At 43.0% G+C, this 17,954-nt stretch overlaps 1 protein-coding gene across 5 annotated transcripts in view; it reads left to right on the forward strand.

Annotated features, from left to right (window-relative positions):
• The window catches only part of TTC28 (tetratricopeptide repeat domain 28), a 200,945-nt gene that overhangs the window by 74,709 nt on the left and 108,282 nt on the right, over positions 1-17,954 (forward strand). The window contains exon 1 of one of the 5 annotated variants that reach the window (XM_052796824.1): positions 2,091-2,111. The exons of the other annotated variants lie outside the window; for them this stretch is intronic. The gene's annotated coding sequence lies outside the window, so the exon portion shown is untranslated. Of the gene's footprint in view, positions 1-2,090; positions 2,112-17,954 lie in introns of those variants that run through there. 5 annotated transcript variants of the gene reach the window in all.

Raw genomic sequence — 17,954 nt, forward strand, 5'->3', positions numbered from 1 at the left:
AGCAAAGTTATCGCTGCTTAAGTTTACATTTTTGTTCATTTATACCATTTAGTAGCCTGTGTTGCCTGAATATACCCTTTGTTCAGCAGTGATTATGCTGTGGGTCCTGGATGCTTCAGTGGAGGATGGGTGAGAGGGAGAGAGCTTGCCAGTGCTCTATTCTGTTGGTGAAGTGGTTTGTGCAGTAGTAAATGAGACTTCTGAAAGAGCACAGAATTTCAAAACAAAAAAATTAATATTCAGCAATTGATTTGTTGTTTTGTTCTCGATTCATGTAAGTGTTGTTCTTTTGTGGTGTGGTATGTGGATGAGCCGTGACAGGTATCAGTAATCTCCATTTTGAACAGGAGAGGAGAGTATGAGGGTACATCCCTGAGACAAAAGCTGGCTAGGCAGGAACAGGGCTTAGTGTGGTGTCTCTGCTGATCTCCGTATTTCCAGACCCGGTAGAAAAACTGTGAAGTCCTGATCAGTCTTGCCTTGTACCCCACACATTCTGATGGGATGTAACGTGCAATTTGTAACTACAGTGTATTATTCAAAGCTTCTAATATATGATAAAGTTTCTCTTATCTTGACAGACTTTCAGTCTCATAGGTGTAATAAGATATGTGATACCTGCTTGGTTTTGCAAACTCTCTTTCCATACTGTGAACACAGTAAAGACCCAGCAATTTTTGAGGGGACAGCCCCCAAACACATTATCATTTTTTCCTTTGCTATCAGATTGCTGTTGCCTTTTGTCATCTCTCATACTTGTGTTCCAGGGTCTTCTGCTGTATGGATTACTGACTTCCACCCGTCTGTGAATATTTAGGGTCTTTCAATGTGGTAAAGATCAGCCCTTCCATAATACTATTTAACTGGTGGGTAGAGCATGAGCTCTAATAACCTTTGTTTGAAAACCAATGTTCTAAAATGCTTGGAAGATGCTATGCTATAAGCAAGCTCAATCCATCTCTGATTTTTCAGGTACTGCAGAAGTTTAGTGAACACTACCTCTTGTCATGGGCTTAGAGCAGGCTCCATTTTGCTGTACTGCTGGAACCCCAGTCTGTGTCCCAGCAGCATAGGATTAGGAGTAAAATACATACAGGGATATTATATGGCAACAGAGATGTGCAGAGGCAGCAGCAGTCCAGCAGACTGTTCCCATGACTGGTGACAAGATATGTGGGATTGAACATATTTGCTTATGAAAAATAGTGAATAACCGACAGTACGTTTTTCTGATGCACAAGAACAACAAATACAAAGCTTAGTTTCTTGTAACCTCTGGTATTTTGTTTGAGTTTATACAGTTTTTACAAATACTGCAGCAGCTGTTGCCATACTTGTCCTTATTGCCCGAAAAGAATGCGCATCAAAATGCTGTCTTTGAACCTTTGATTTACTCAGCAGAAAAGAACTGCATTGTCCAATGCAGTATAATAAGTGATCTTCCTTTGACTTAATCTGTGGATGTGGTTTATTCCTCCTCTTTTCTGCATGCACTTTTAAAAGCCTGTATCTTTTAGGCTTTCATAATAACCTAATGATAGGGTCATCAGATAGGGATTGGTGATTCTTGTTATTATCAAAGATAGATGCATATTCTGGCAAAGCAGAACTGTGGGTTAATGAACGTGATAACATACAATTCACAAGAAACAATTCCTCCTGTATTTCCTAAATGGAGCATTTGATAGGAATACTCTTTGCAGTAAGTGCTGTACTGGAGAATTTCAGACTAGAAGATAATTACTTGTAATTATGGAAATTTCTGCAAGGGAAATTGTCTTAATTTGTTCCCGTTAAGAAATGGAATTGCTCTAGTTGCAGCATTTGAATCCTTTTAGGAGATTAATGCAATCTTCCTTCATTACTGTGAATGGGCTTTGTAACCTTCTGGTATATCTAAAATCACCCCTTTAATCCTGCTCATCTGTTTGAATTTCTACTAAACTTAGTTTGGTTTAGAAGAAAAATCAACAACATGCACAAAGCTGGTCTTAAGCTGGGTCTGTTATTTCAAGAGCTCACAAAAGAGGTTAAAAATAAGCATACAGAAGCACAAGAAGAAAGTTTTATGTGGGTGAAGGTGAAAGCAGAGGATGTGATACTCAGCAAAGGTAAGAACTTATTACTTATAGCAAAGGTGCAAGACGTACACATTGTACATGTGTGTTCTGGTAATCGTGGATGTCAAAGTGCGGTTTGTGTGCTGTGTGTGTAAGAAGCCTTTTCAATGCAGGGCAAACTGGAGAAGATCGTAACAAAGTAAACAAATGGAGCAAGGAAGTGGGTGTGACCAGTCAGTCTTTCTAGGTCAGTGCAACCTGTTCTTCCCCTGCTTGGAGAGGATGTGAAATCTCTCTGCCTGCTTGCAAAATTAGATGTCATTCAGATGTAATCAGCATGGTGCTGTGCTCAAATACATGCAGCCTGCCTCTCAGCAAGGCTGACAGTCCTTGCCTGGCACTGCGTTACAGAGCTTCCATTTACATAAAGGCTGATGTCTCTGTCCTCTTTTGTAGAGAGCCAAACTTGTGTCAAATTTGCTTCGTAGACACCGCTCTGCATGGTTTGTTATCTTGCTGTATTTGTATATCTTGATCAGATTTCTGTATTTGAATTGAACACTGGAAAAGAATTTAATGATTTAGAGTCTTTCTGACAAGTTTGAATGTCACTTCTCAATGTTACGTGGAAAAAATGGAGTCCTCAGCTGCCAAATGAAATTAGCGCTTTTCAGTGTATTTGTAATATTCTTCTCTGTGCTACTTTATTTAAGCAGAAGTTTATCCCCTTGTCCTGGTTTTGGCTGGGACAGAGTTAAGTTTTCTTCCTAGTAGCTGGTACAGTGCTGTATTTTGGATTTAGTGTGAGAATATGTTGATAACACACTCATGTTTTAGTTGTTGCTAACTAGTGCTTATTCTAAGTCAAGGATTTTTCAGTTTCTCATGCTCTGCCAGTGCGGAGGTGCACAAGAAGCTGGCAGGGACATATCCAGGACAGCTGACCCAAACTAGCCAAAGGGATATTCCGTACCATAGGACGTCATGCTCAGTTATATGAACTGGGGTAGTTGGCCGGGAGGGGTGGATCGCTGCTTGGGGACTGACTGGGCATTGGTCAGCGAGTGGTGAGCAATTGCATTGTGTATCACTTGTCTTTCTTGGGTTTTAGCTCTCATTGTTATCTTCCTTTTCATATTATTATTACTATTACTGTTATTATTCTTCAATTATTATTATTATTTCAATTATTAAAACTGTTCTTATGTCAACCACAAGTTTTACTTCCCTCCCCTCCTGATTCTCCTCCCCATCCCACCGTGGGGGGAGGAGCAAGTGAGCAGCAGTGTGGTGCTTAGTTGCTGGTTAGGGTTAAACCGCAACACCCCTGCTCTGGTTAATGGACCTCGTTGTAGGGATTCCTGGGTCAATTTGTAAGAACAGCAGCAGCTTGTATTGCTAAGTATATTTAGCTGGAAACTTGGAATATCAGTTTGACAGGAACAGCTAAGCACACAAATCTGACAAAATACAGACAAAGTGAAATTGTACAGTTTATTGATACAGGTTGGATGGGCTGGTTCAGCCATAGAGTATTTGGGAAGGAGAGCACATGTGAAGGAGTGGGAAAGGATTCCTTACGTGAGGTGAACAAGATGGTCCAAAGCGAGGCTGGAGAAATGCCTAGTGCAGGATAACAGCAGAAGCCCAGGATGGCTGGGATTTTTTGCTGGGATGCTGGCTTAAAAAGGTTTGGAGTGATGAATAGGGAAATGTTCTCTGATTGCTTTCTCCTGTGCTGAGAAAACCAGGGCTTTATAAATAATAAAATACCTGACTGCGTCATCAGATGACGGAATCATCTTTGAGACCATTACTCTTTGGTTAGCCACAGTTAAAAATGGTGGCAGCATTCGCCCTGGAATATTTATTGAAGCTGTACGGATTGTGCTGTCAGCATAGCTCAGATTCATTCCCCAAAGGCCAGGCTGTGTGTCTTGAGCTGATCTAGATGAAGGAATGAACAACGCTGCTGTGATCCTGCGCCTTGGCTGCGCAGCACCCCTTGCCCTGGGGCTGGCACTGCTGCTCACGCTGCAAGCTGCTCCAGTGGCTGGGCTGCCTGGGAGCTGACCCATGGAGAGCGAGTTTGGCTTTAAGGGGCTCAGCTCCCTCAGCAGCTCGCCATGCTCCAAGGGGGGAGCAGAGCTCTGCTGCCCTGGCCCAGCCCACAGGAGAAGCGGCTGCCAGCTCTGGTGGTGCCGTGCCGCTGGAGGACCAAGCCTTGGTGTTGCTTTGGTGTTGGGATTCTTCTTCTTTTTTTTTTTTTTTTTTTTTTTGACAACAAGTAGTAAGTCATGTTTTCAAAACTTTCTTTGTTCCATTATATGGAAATGCGACTCTTCCTGTCAAAGTTGCTTATTGTTTATTTTATTTTTATTATTTATTAGCTTGCTACATTGAATGGAGTAAATGAGGATTGTGAGATGAACCTAATTGTGACAGCTTATTGCAAACTATGTCTACATGCCTTTCCTGGGAGCATGAAGAATTCAGTGACTTAAGCTATTTTAATAACCCAGATCTAGACTTGTTTAGTTTCTTGCCTGATATATACTGCTTTGGGACAAAATTATACAGCTGAGATGGGAATGTTGATGGCATAGTCTAGTCTGAAACTCTGGAATCGGAATGAAGTTTTGTGGCTTTAGTTGCAAATAATTTCCGTCCTTTTAGTGGAAAATAGTTTGTAAAAGCACTTCTTGCAGTTAGTGCACAAATTGGTTTAATCTCTCTGGGACGCAAACTGTTGTTTGGCCTGCTATTGACACAATAGAGCAGTTGGTTATTATACTAGCGAATCTAGCTGAACTGGAGCTGATGCCTGAAGAAGTAGGTGGGTGTCTCCCACTGGGCTCTGGGGAGGCTGGGTACCTTGGGTTGCAGTGTTGGGTCCAAACGGGCTGTTTACATCTCCCTGGTCAGCTGAAGATGTTAAGGCAGAGACACCCAGACACAAACCAGCTTGTGTTCAGCTCAGTAGTAGCCAGTGCAGACTTAGGCTGGCTCCCGGCAGGCAGAGGAAGAGTCTTTGCTGCGCTGCTGTAGGGGAGGCTCAAGTGCAGGGATACTCGGCGTGGCTGAATGCCAGTCTGCCTTGGGTCTTGCTTGGGTAGAGGTCTGTATCTGCCGCACCTCTGGGCACACGTCTTGCTTGGAGGAGGCAGGCTTTTCAGCCTGGGTTCTGTGGTGTAAAAGTGGCTGAGCAGCCCTGGGAGGTAAGTGAGCTGCGCGGGGCTTGTAGGTTGAGGAGTTTCTCTCAGGCAGCTCTGCTGGTCCAGGACCCAAATAAAAATATGCAGTTCTGGGAGCTGCTGCCTCCTCAAATTAATTCAGATGCTATGTATTTGTAGCATGTCAAAATATATTTTGAACTAAACTGCCATCAGAGTGATAAAACAACTGTCTGATCTCATGGTAAACTATGCTGTTTTTCTTTCAGAATTTTTTGTGGTTTTTTTTTTTACCTTGTCATTATTATTGTCTTTTCTGTTATGATTATCTTGTAACCTGCCAGGTGATGATATCAGCTCATCTACCTTGAAACCCAAGTCTGGAATGGAAGGAAAGGTAATTCCACTGATACTCTGCCAAGTATCCACATTTCCCTGACAAACCTGCTGTCTTGTAACTTCCTTCAGCAAACACCACTAAGGCAGACTATCCATAGGCCTCCCATGTGGATGACTGCAAGGGGCTCGCAATTCTGCCTTAAAGTGGAATCACACCTAAGCAGCCATGAATTAACCTCTGTAAAACATTCTACTATTTTTACTCTTAAGTGGCAGGAAGGAGAGACTTAGAAGGCTGATACATAAAATATCCAGCTGTGTTATTCATGTTAATTAGGACTTTACAGAGACTGTTATGACTTAGCATCATCCCATTTTCCATAGAAATGTTAATCTGTTATAGTTGGAGAGCCCTTTCATTAATTTCTGGGTTCTGAATTTTAGCTTTTGCTCAGATGCAGACCCATACCTGGCATATTGGGGCAGAGAAAACCCATGGCCAGTCTGCTGCAAGGTGGAATGCATACCACAGGGTCTTCTCTCCCCAGACTTGCTAGTTTCTTGGCATGTCCCTGGTGCCCTCCTGGCAGTGGGAGTTCTGGTTTCCTAATTACACCTGTGAAGTACCAAGGGGCCGTAAAGCCAGGAGTTTTGGCACAGTGGGGACTTTCTTAGCTACGAAGACAAAGCCACAAAGTCTTACCATAACAGACACTAGAGTTACAGGACTTTGAAAAGCAACAGGCTTTGGAACACAGCTTCCATTGTTACAATCTTATCATGCTGGTAAGCTTTGGTTGATCGGAGTCCCGCGGACAGCCAGCCAGACCTCTCATAACCAAATTGGTTCTGTGTTTAGAAAAGCAGTTTTCTTTTAAAACTCTGCCTCTGTTCTTGCTATTATCTTCTAGATAGGAAGTTTTGCAAAATAAATGGCCACTGTTACATCCAGCTATTGTTGAATTAGATTGGGCTCTTTTTCTGCTAATGGTCCTCTTTACCCTGTCACAGGCTTCTAGGCCTGCGTAAGGTGACAGGCTCTTGCTATAAAATGGATGCTGTAGACAACAGTTGCCATCATGGTTGACATTCATAGAGTAAAATGAGATTCATAATTAGGCTCAGACCTCAGGACTATATCAGGGACACGAAACAGCAAATAGCTTTTTGTAGACTAAAGGATGACTGATAGGCTTCCAGACATGTTAACAAGAAGGTTCAATGCCTTCTTCCCCACCTCAAGAGTCCTGATAATGACAGCATGAGCTGTGACCAGAGCAGAGGCTAGCAACAAAACTCAGCCCACGTGGGGCTGATGGAGCTTTGCATATCAGCCAGTAGAAAAGGAGGGAGAATCTTTTGTACCAGACTTCTCATTTTATGAGGTTCTGTTAAAGTTTAATCTATTTCTTCAGCAGAATCACTTAAATGTATTATAGGAAATTCCTTGCCGTCTCCAAAAGGGACGTGGGGACGTGTCCCAGTTTGCTGTGGATGTCTGTAAAAATTATGTTTGTCAGAGAAATTCCTTGCTCTCTTAGGGAGAGGCTTTAAGATTGTTCTGTCTGAATGTGCTTGGGTACTAGAAAAATCTGGCTGGATTTTTGAACAGTTTTGTTTGCTTATAGATTTATATCCATTGGAAATTGAGGGTAGCTTGAACAATCTGGACATAGACTGCATCTTGGTATTTTCTGTAATTGCTGATGTGATAATCAAACTGCTTGTAGCAGAGGTAGTTGCATATACAGCAAAGGTAGGGTCCTAGGTTGTTTACAGAACTTTCTGCATTTTCAATTGGTTATTTTGTTCTTATGCCTCCCCTCCTGCCCCCCCTAATCATTTCAGCATTGTACCATGGATATGTCTCAGCTGGACCTGAGTACATGAATGAAGAAAGAAGTAGCTTGAGGCTAATGGATAAAGGGGAAGTGAATTAGATGACCTTGTTAGGTCTCTTCCAACCCGAGTTGTTCTACAGTTTTATGAAATAAAGGCACACAGATGGAGAAGGTGAATTGGAAATTTCCAGAGGAGGTATGTGGTTGGGACCTGCAGGCAGGTTGCAGTGTCTACACCTGCATTGTACAGGCCTAGTTGTGAAAGCTCTGCTGGGCAGGGTGCACCACCTGTAGTCCCTGTTTTATGCTTAGATTGTAGAAGACTGCGTAAGGCAGATTTGTGCTGTGGTCTTTTGCCGTGTTGCCCAACTTCGTCTAGTTGGCCTTGTATGTTCTGTGGACCCTACCTGGCAGCCTGATCTCACAGAAGCTTGGTAGATGGGGTCACACAACCTCTAGCCCCCCTGGGAAAGGGTTGACCAAAGCAGAGCTTTTCCTTAGAGATTGGACAGTCTTTTCCTGTCTACTTTTCATCCATTTTAACTGATACACTTTTACTTAATGGCAGTTTACTTCTTGCCACTGAAGAAAGTCTTACTGGGATGCAGTTCTTGACCATGACACTGTTCTGCTTCTATATTCTGATCTTCCCTGTGTCCTGGGTGTTTTCTCTCCTTAAGCCACAAGTGATGTATGTCTACTACTGCTTTGTGTGTATGTTCAGTGCTAGGAGTAACAGGGCCGTTTTTTGTTGTGCCTTATGCAGTATTGCACTATTAATAAACCAGTGGGGCAGAAAGCAGCTGAAGAGTGTGCAGCAGGAGTTGTATTGGAGAAGTCACAGTCATTCTCCTTTCAGCTGAATCTCCATTGTGAGGGTGAGGCTCATCAGCTGTGGGTTTTTTGTTGCTGTTGCATTTAAACAAAGAACAGGGCTGCATCAAGAGAAGCACAGCCAGCAGGTCAAGGGAGGTGATTCTCCCCCTCTACTCCTCTCATGAGACCCCACCTGCAGTACTGCGTCCAGCTCTGGGGCCCCCAGCATAAGAAGGACGTTGACCTGAGCAAGCTGGTCCAGAGGAGGGCCACAAAGATGATCAGGGGATGAAGACAGGCTGAGAGAGCTGGGGTTGTTCAGCCTGGAGAAGAGAAGGTTCTGGGGAGACCTTAGAGCAGCCTTCCAGTACTTAAAGGGGGCCTATAGGAAGGGACTTTTTACAAGGGCATGTAGTGATAGGACAAGGGGTAATGGCTTTAAACTGAAAGAGGGTAGATTTAGATTAGCTGTAAGGAAGAAGTTCTTCACTGGAACAGGTTGCCCAGAGAGGTTGTGGATGCCCCATCCCTGGAAGTGTTCAAGGGCAGGTTGGATGGGGCTTTGAGCAACCTGGTCTAGTGGAAGGTGTCCCTGCCCATGGCTGGGGGGTTGCAACTAGATGATCTTTAAGGTCCCTTCCAACCCAAACCATTCTATGATTGTATGAACAGTTTCCTTCATGTGTAAGAATACTCTCCGCCCTCAGAGGTATTAATTTTGGACAGCAGTCCATGCAAATTACCTCTGACACGTGGACCACTAGCTTCTTGTTAGCATAGCTGCTCTTCTTGAAAAGTCTGGGGGTAAACCTTGTTTGATGTAGAAAGAGCTGAGAAATTATTTTGAAGTAATATTTAACTGCCATCAGGGATTTTCTGAGATCAGATCAATGCAGGTCAAATTAAAGAAAGGAAGAAAATACCTTCCTTTCAGGAAGTAAAGTAGCTCCCTCAGTAAGTATTCCTATCCAGCTTCTGTTTTCTTCAGTATGCCACCAATTACTACAACACAGTAAAGAATAGATTTCTTAGGTTGTATGAAAAGCAGATTGAGCTATAGGGTATTTTGCAGTGAAGAAATGTGCTTGAAAGTGAGCCAAAAGCTGTAATTTCCCTTTTCATCCATTAAAAAGTGCATTAACACTGTCAATCAGCAGGCCTCAGAGGTTAGGCAAATACAGTTAGCATCTGCCAATAAAATCAAAGATTTAACACATCTTGGTATCAAAGTTACATTAAAGAGAGAAATTTGCCATAGGGGCATAAGCCCCAGCTGTGCTTCAGCTCTGATGACTCTGAATGAGTACCTGATACTTTGAAATCTGCAGCGTTCCACTGTTAAAAACAGCATGACGTGCTCTGCAGTGTTGGGGAGGAGGTCCAGCACTTCTTTCTGTCATGCTTTTTTCTGTCATAGTGAAGGTTGGTAAGGCCAGCTATTAGAATTAGCAAAATCTTTCAGCGTTGGGTCACAGTGTGTCACACGTCTTAATGCAGCTGGTTGTATGATGATGAGTTTTTTGAGTTACAGGTGTCACTTTTATATTTTTTTTCTTAAACATTTATTCTGTGCTTTGTGTAGCTGGTGGAAATTAAAACCATTTTGTGGGGTCTGTGTGTTGCTTTCCTTGCTAATTGGCATCATCTTCTGAGTAATTAGTCGCAGCAATTTGAGCCCAGTGGTCCAATCTAAAACTCATCCGACTTAGCAGAGAAATTCCCATCATCTTCGATAGCTGTTGAATCTGGGTCTGCCCTACTATTTTTATGCCAGGACTGCTGAAGACATTAGTGTTGAATAGTATATGTTCTTTTTCTGACATTGTAGATTAAGCTTAGGGCCTTGTCATACCTTGCCTTTACTGTCTTTTAAGAAAGAAGCGGGGGAGGGGGGGGGTGTTGTGTTTGTTTGGGTTTTTCGTTTTGTTTTGTTTTTAAATAGACTCCTACAGAAGTCTTCTGAGTCTATAGAAACGTCTGTTTTCCCTCCACCCTGTCCCCCCCTCCCCTGCCCCACTTTTTAAAAAGCTAGTGTCTTGTGAGACTTTTAGGATAATGGAAATTTTGTACAGTTTAATAATTCAAAAGAGCTCACTTGATGTTCTGTTATGGGATGATACACAAACTTGGGGAGCATAACATTCTCACAATTATAATTTAGAGAGTTAAGGCAAGAAGGGATAGACTATTCACACTGTAAATTAATTTCAAGAGTAGTTACTGTTTTGATTGTTGTATACTGTTTGGTATCTGTTTCAATGCTGAGGAAATAGACAAGATTTCAATCCTTTTTTAACAATTTAAGCACTGACGCTTTTCTCTCTCTCCCAGCTGACTGGATATTGCATCAAGAATGTTGAAGCCCTTGCACCCTTGTTTTTATGCGAAAGTGTTTTCTGAACCTGGTGATCTCCATATTGTACATTACTCAAATTTCCTACAAGCTAATCAAGAACTTCTGGGGTAATCATGATTCTTTAGCAGTTGTGAATTTTCCCAATGACTTTGGGGATGTGCTGGGCGTTCAGGATGGCAAGTATTACCACCTAGGTCAGGAAGCTCTGGAGAGCTGTGCCTTTTTTGAGTCTTTTCCCATTTTGGCTTTGAAGCTGGATTGTTTCATTTGTCCTGCTCGGGGAATAAGACATCTAGATCTTATGAAATAAAATAGTAAACATGCTACAGCACTTGTGAGTTATAAGCAACTCAGCTGTTTTAAATGTAGATGGTGTAGTATTATATACTTGATTTGTTATAGCTTCCTAATTCTGCCTGCCTCAGCACTTTCTTGGCAGTTAATTGCATCATGGCTTAGAGAAGTATTCCATAAGCTGCTGAAGACAGCTTTGCTGAAGTCTGACATGGTTTCTTCCTTGATTACATAGAAAATGCACACTCTGGGATAATTAGTAAGGAGGTGCTCCAGCGGCCCAGTTACTGTCCTCTGCAGCCTGTGTCCTATGAAGTCCTTTCTCCCCAAAGTTTGGAGGTCTGTTGTTTTGGACATGGATGTGTACAGTGGTTAGAATGAATAGACCTATGTTTTGGCAGGTAAAGAAATGTAGGGAAAGACTTAATATTTTGCACAGGCACTCAGTGAGAGAGATGTAAAGTTCCCCAAAGCCGCAGTTGTTCTGGACTTCTGTTTCATCCCAAAGGGGTGGCTTTTGAAGCTTACACTTTGTGCTCTGATGTGCTCAGTAGCATGTAAGTTCACTGCCCGTGTTTGACTGTACTTAACTGCACAAATACCAAGTAGTAAGGCTGATGGTAAAGCCGTTCACATGCTAAATGATCTACAGAGATGATAGTTGGCACAAGTAAACTAACTGGGTGTCTGGGTTTTTTGTTTGTTTTTTGATGTATGTCACGAAAAACACAGCATTCATGCTGTAGTTCATAGGTGAGCTACGCGCTGAGGAGGATAGTTAGTGTGGTTGTGTCGGTTTGGCATAGGGCTGTGTGCTGGGTTTGGCTCTGATGGAATATGGTGCTATTTTGGATTTGTGATCAGAACAGTGTTGGTAACACACCAATGTTTTGGCTACTGCTAAACAGTGCTTGTGCAGCATCAAGGCCTTCTCTGTTTCTTGCTTTGCCCCTGGGGTGGACTGGGGGCTGGGAGGGGACACAGCTGACCCAAATTGACTGAAGGGATGTTCCATGCCATATGACATCATGCTCGGCAATGGAAACTGAGGGGAGGGCTTTTTTGGGGAAGGTAGCCATTGCTCAGAGACTGGCTGGGCATCGGTTGGCTTGTGGGAGGTGGTGAGTGATTGCCTTTGCATCACTCGTTTTTTGTTTTCTTTCTCTTTCCTTTGCTTATTAAACTATTTTTATCTTGACCTATGAGTCTTCTTGCCTTTGCTCTTCTCTCTCCTGTCCCACTCGTGGGGTGAGTGGGTGAGTGTCTGTGTTGTACTTAGCTGCTGGCCAGGATCAACCCAATGCAGGTTGTCAGTGGTTTCTCGGGGAACACGGGTAGTGCATAGTCTTTGCAGGTTCCTTGGGTGCCCAGTGTAATGCAGCTTGTCATAAGCAGGGAGTTACTCCCTTCTTTCCATTCATGTTCTCTCCTGCCATGACATGATCAAACAAGCGAGAATTGACAGTTGGATTGCAAGGTGTGATCCTTGTTGGAGCAGTTACCCACTAGCAGGGATCTCACCTACTAGGATGTTTTGGTTGCAGTGTCAGACTATAGCATCATGCATGATTCTTTACTTACAGTTGGGCAGAGCTGACAGGATTATATGGAGTGACCTTGTGAACAGAAGCTATTTTGGGCTGAAGGCAGTTGTGCTTATGACTCCCATCTTGGTGTTTGGCACTTCTGCTGACTCCACAAAAAAGGCTCCAGATGTGAAAGTCCTGCTGTATGCTTGGATGCTGAAGAGTTTGTGTTGTGAAGTCACTTGCCACCTAACTGTTTTCCTGAGATAAGGCAGAACAAGGGCTCATGGCTGAAAGTTTCATTTCAAATAGAGAAATGTACAGTTTTAGCCATAAAGAAGTATTTGAACAAGTTCTGTAGGGATGTGGCTTGTTCTTCTGTGCTTGGTGACTTTGCATCAAAAGTATTTTTCTAGAAGGAGTGTGGGAGCTGAGCAAAGTGTCATGGTGCTTTGGCAGGTGATTCTGGCCTGCCTTGCACAGGGGTTAGGCTGGAGGCCATAACCAGCCCTTTGGCTCAGGAGGTGAAATTCACTGGAGCTTTGGTGTCAACCTTTCAGGGCAGTCTGAAAGGCTGACAAATGTTACTGTGATTGGCACCCAGGGAATGAATGTGAACCAGACTGTCATCTGGTCTCCAGCAAAGTGGAAGAGCTCTCCCTGGGAAGTTAATGATGGCAGCTGCCTCTACCCATGTCAAACTGACATGGGTAGAGGAGCCAGCTGGTGTGGGGAAGCATGTTGCTGAGGACAGCCATGTGCTTCCTTAGTCTGGTGACTAATAAGCAGTTTTTGTAAGAAGAGAATCTAATACGTGATACGTAAGTGAAGAAGGAAGGCAGGGTAAATTCTTTACAGTTCTGCTAAAGAGCAGTCCAATGCTCTTCCTATTACTAATTTCTTGATACCATTGTGATTGTAACTGGCTGGTTACACTCATGCTTAAGTTTGAGACTCCTGGATACAGGTTGAATCATTGTCATTTTATTCTCCTGTTTTTCCAGACTCCAAACCACAGAAGCATTGCCAACTGTTGTGTCTTCTGGTTGCCACTGTCTATAAGATGCTTGGCAGTCCTACTGAAAAGTGGGTGCAGAATAAGTTGCAGGGGCTACCTGGTCAGGACTGACAGCTCTTTAGCTTGCTTTCCTGTTATTTCTTCATATTCTAGTTCTGCTGTTGAGGAAGACCATCTGGGATAAGTCTCAAAGTAAATACTTAAAGCTGAGCCTTTTGGAGTCTCTTCTTACACACACCACCCCCCACCCCCCCCAAAATCCAGCAGGCATGACAACTTCTAGTTACTTGTGAAAAGTGCAAGGCACTATATTACTATTTGATTCCAGTTAAACAACCATATTTTTGCATTATAATCTCATAACTAAGCATTCTCATCAGTGCGAGGGTATGGATTATTACAGAATTTCATATGTGGCTCGTGCATTGAGCTGTGTTCTTTGTCAAGGTCACAATGTTCCTCATACTCCTAAAACTGTGTTTTGAAAGTACTGGACCCCTGGCATCTTCAGCATTTTTCTCATTTCTGTGGTTCAGCATCCCTCTGAATAGGTCATCTTTGGGCTCTCACAATCCTGACTGGCTCTATACATGGCTTTAAAAAGCAGGAAAGCACCAAACTAACAATTAGTGCAGGCTGGAGAGTTGCTCTGTGTAGCTGGTTGTCTGATGTGAAATAATGCATTAGTGGGAAATTTTCCTGAGGGAAATTAGACTGAGAGATGCAGGTGGACCGTGTGTCTCTGTCTCCTTGAGAAGATATGTCTTTTGAGGCATAATTAAAATTCTTTCCAATTATTCTCACAACACACAGTGAATGGGTAAGTGTGACAGTTGAATGACAAGCATATATGCAGACTAGGACAGGCAGAGTGGGTGAATTAGTTTTTTGACTAAAACTTTTGTTATGAGCTGAACTCATAGTTGTTATGATACAGACATGAAGTTGAATCTGCCATTCTAGATGCTGATTTCTTTTTTTCCTGCTTCCCGTTCTATGTAGCAAACTTTTACTAGCTCAGACTTTCTTCCCAAGTCCCACCCCACACAGTGGTTGTGCAGCTGAAGCTAAAGTGATGGTCTATGGCACACCCCACTTAGTGTAGGGAGAAGGTATATGGCTTCTGATGTGGCAAGACAACTACAGTTCAGTTAGTCTTCACACGGAGGCTTTGGCTGCACAAGTCAGTCTCCTGTTTGCTTAGAACATCTAAACTCTTGAGGCTTAAAAGACTGATGACCTGCCACGTACAACATCTATTTCTTAAATAGGTTAATAGATTTTCTAGTTTTAACCGTAATCTTATCCCGTTAATCATCTCAGCATTGACTGATTAATGTTTTTATCCCTATAAGCAGTTAAAACTAGGATTCACCCCATTATAGATGTTCATGTTAGCTACATTAACCCTTACCCTCTTTGTAGACTTGTGTTCCACTGCAGCATAAGTGACCCCAGATCTTGCAGGTATCTCCAGAGACATTATTAGCAAGACTATTCAAATCTTCATGGTCCTGCTAGTGGTTGACCTATCCACTTTTGTGCAAAATCTAGGTCTTCCATAGTAAATCTTAGAAAACCCAGACCCCACCGCAAGATAATCTATGCCATGTACACAGATGTACTAGTTCATCCCTTTAGAGCTATAATATGTCTAGTGCCATTTGTACCAAGTGTCAAAATGATAAGTATCTTAATGTCAAGCTGTATCCCAGGTCTGTCTGGGTCTTTGGTAATCAGCAAAGGTATGCAAGGAGGCATCCCCACTCACCTCTGTTTGCTGCTGTTCCACTCACAGTGTCCAGTTGGGTCCATTTGAGAAATGCAGGTTCCAGTGGAACCCAAGCATTTCCTTGCCTGATACTTACTTTCTTTGGAAAATAATGTTCTCATTTGAATCCTTTGAGGTGTTCAGCCCAGACTTGTTAGGCTGTTTGGATGCAGACGGCACTGAAGCTCTTGACTTGTGCAAAAGATCACTTAAAGCTGCATTAAAATCACTTGTCCCTGACTCACCTGAACCTGTTTAAGGGGTTCTTATCCTAGGGCTTTTACGCTGCAGCCCTGCACCTAGTTTTTCTCTGTTGTGCCTCTATCTGAAGGGAAAGGTCTGAGGTGCTGAGGCTCACAAACTAGCTTTATTATGGACCGAGTTCCAGAAGCATTTTCATTTCTGTTTATCTCAAGTCATTCATTTAGAAACACAGAAAGGAGAGAGGCAGACTGCTGCAGCTGGAGTGTTTGTTGTTTAGTCTCCCAGTCCTCCTGTGATCAGACCCATCCTTTCTCAGGCAGCAGTTTCACTGCAGCCTTTGCTGCCATGGAGACACATCACCAGTGGCCATTAAACTGGCACTGAGATGGCGGCTCCTGCTGCTGTGATTCCTATTGTGCTTCTGTCAGCTTTTTTCTGGTTTGAATTCTGCTTTGATGAATTCCATCTCCTCTGTGCTCATAACACAGTACCTTGTGCCCTTCTAGGCCTATAGCTGTTAGATGTAACGCTTTGTGGCCCAAGAGAAGCTGACTCTCTCTTACTTCGATACTATTTAATCATTGAAATGTGGCATTTTGAGCTGTTTCTGCCATCTGTTTTTTGTATAAGGCTTCTCCTGGCTTTCACAAGATATGTGAGAAGGCAGGAGATCTGCATCCTACCCAGAGATGAAGTGGTGGTGTGCACATGGGATCCAGCTGTGAGAGGGTAACCGATCAGATTGGTGTACGTGTAATTCCAGTATGATTAGGGACCCAGTGTAATCCCTGTGCATAAAATGGGAAGTTTTCTGCAACAGGCAGAGTCCTGGGGGTCCTGATAAAGGTACCTTCCTTTGTCAGAAATTTGTTCTCTTAACTGTAGTGAAGAATACGCTAATCAGGCAGCATATCTGTGGAAAGAATTTAAAGGGTATTTACTTACTGGTTGTCAAATTAGAGTCAATTTGACATAGATTATTTATGTGCTCACTAGAAAATACACTAAGGGAAGTCGTCTAAAGTATTGAGGACTGGTGCTGTGCAGCAAAGAGTATACAAGGAATTAGAGGGACTGGCAGAGGGGTTGTATAAACACTTCGACTTGTGTAAAAGCTAGGAGAGGATTGTGATCCTCTGAGCCTCAGGAACAGTGAACTACGAACATGGAAAATACCACCGAGAGAGGCTGTTCATAAAGTTTTATTAAGTTGGTTTTGTTCTTCAGTGACCATAGAGTCTCAGGACTTAGTTTACGTATCATAGAATCACAGAATTATAGAATAATTTGGGTTGGAAGGGACCTTTAAAGGTCATCTAGTCCAACCCCCCTTTCTTTTGGTCAGACTTAGAGTATGCAGGGCCTGTGACTTGGCTGTGTTACTTAACCAGCCACTGGTTACCTAGCCACTAGCTTGTTATTGGCTGGGCTGCGTGAAGCATGGATGGTTCATTGTGTCCTTTCTAATGAAGCAGATGGAGTATCAAAGCTGTCACTGTCTAGTTCTGAAATGTTGGTAGCAATGCCATGCACTATTTTATCTGCAATGCCTTTGGGTGCCCAGTCCACAGTCTCCAGTATTGCCTCTGCAGGCACTCATTCTGAGGAATTTCTGAAGGCTGCAGGTAAGTTATATTTAGCATGACTGTGATGAGACAACTGAAATAATTTGCAGGTCTGATATTTGGGGACACCAGAAAGCTTGCGCACCAACTGAATGCACTTCAACGTAGATGTGAGATATACAACAAGAGAGTTAGAATGGTTTAGTGGTGAATTATCTGGTGGTGATAAGAATAGGGAGAACTCAGATTTTGCTGTACTTCAAATGGATACGGGACCAGTGCCGATAGATTTCTAATCAGGGAGAGATTAATGTAAAATAGTTGGAAGAATCCTTAAGTCAAAGCAGAAATACTGAGCAAAGTTAGAGTCCTTTATTGGATGGCTTAGAGTTGTCTCGTGTTTTGTACTGATATGTAGCGAACAGGCTTTGGTGCTCTTGTGGAATATGAAAACTTGTTCAGCAGTCAGATACCTGTCATGATGCACAGCATGTTTGGAATAGTCTGCCCCAGTCAGTGCTTAAAGCCATGAAGTGTGCGCTGAAAATGCCAGCTTGCTTGCAGACTATACTTTCAGGATGAGCAGATAGATGCTGCTAGCACTCTTGTGGGGTATTCATTTCTCGGGGATGGTTTCCGTGCCAGAAGGGCCAGCACAGATGTTGTGCTCTTGATGAAGTCAGTGAACCAGACACAGATTTTGTGCATGTGCTTGTGTGTATTTGTGTTTGTGTGACCTGGATCAGTTCCCTGTAAGGCAGGAACTGTTGAACTCTTCATTACATTGAAGTGTGCCTTGTGTTACCTGGAAACACGCTCTAATGACTCTCAATTTATTAGTCATTGTACATTTGAATTTGGCTATGGGAAATTGATCCTAAGCAAGCTAGGCAGCCTGGCACTGAAATGAGGCAAGCTTCATGCCCTTTGGCCCTTCAGGTAGGCCTAAATGTCTTTGTAGCCTAACTACACTATGTGGTGTCCCTAATAT

This window comes from Harpia harpyja, chromosome 9, assembly GCF_026419915.1.
Source record: "Harpia harpyja isolate bHarHar1 chromosome 9, bHarHar1 primary haplotype, whole genome shotgun sequence".
NCBI lineage: Eukaryota > Metazoa > Chordata > Aves > Accipitriformes > Accipitridae > Harpia > Harpia harpyja.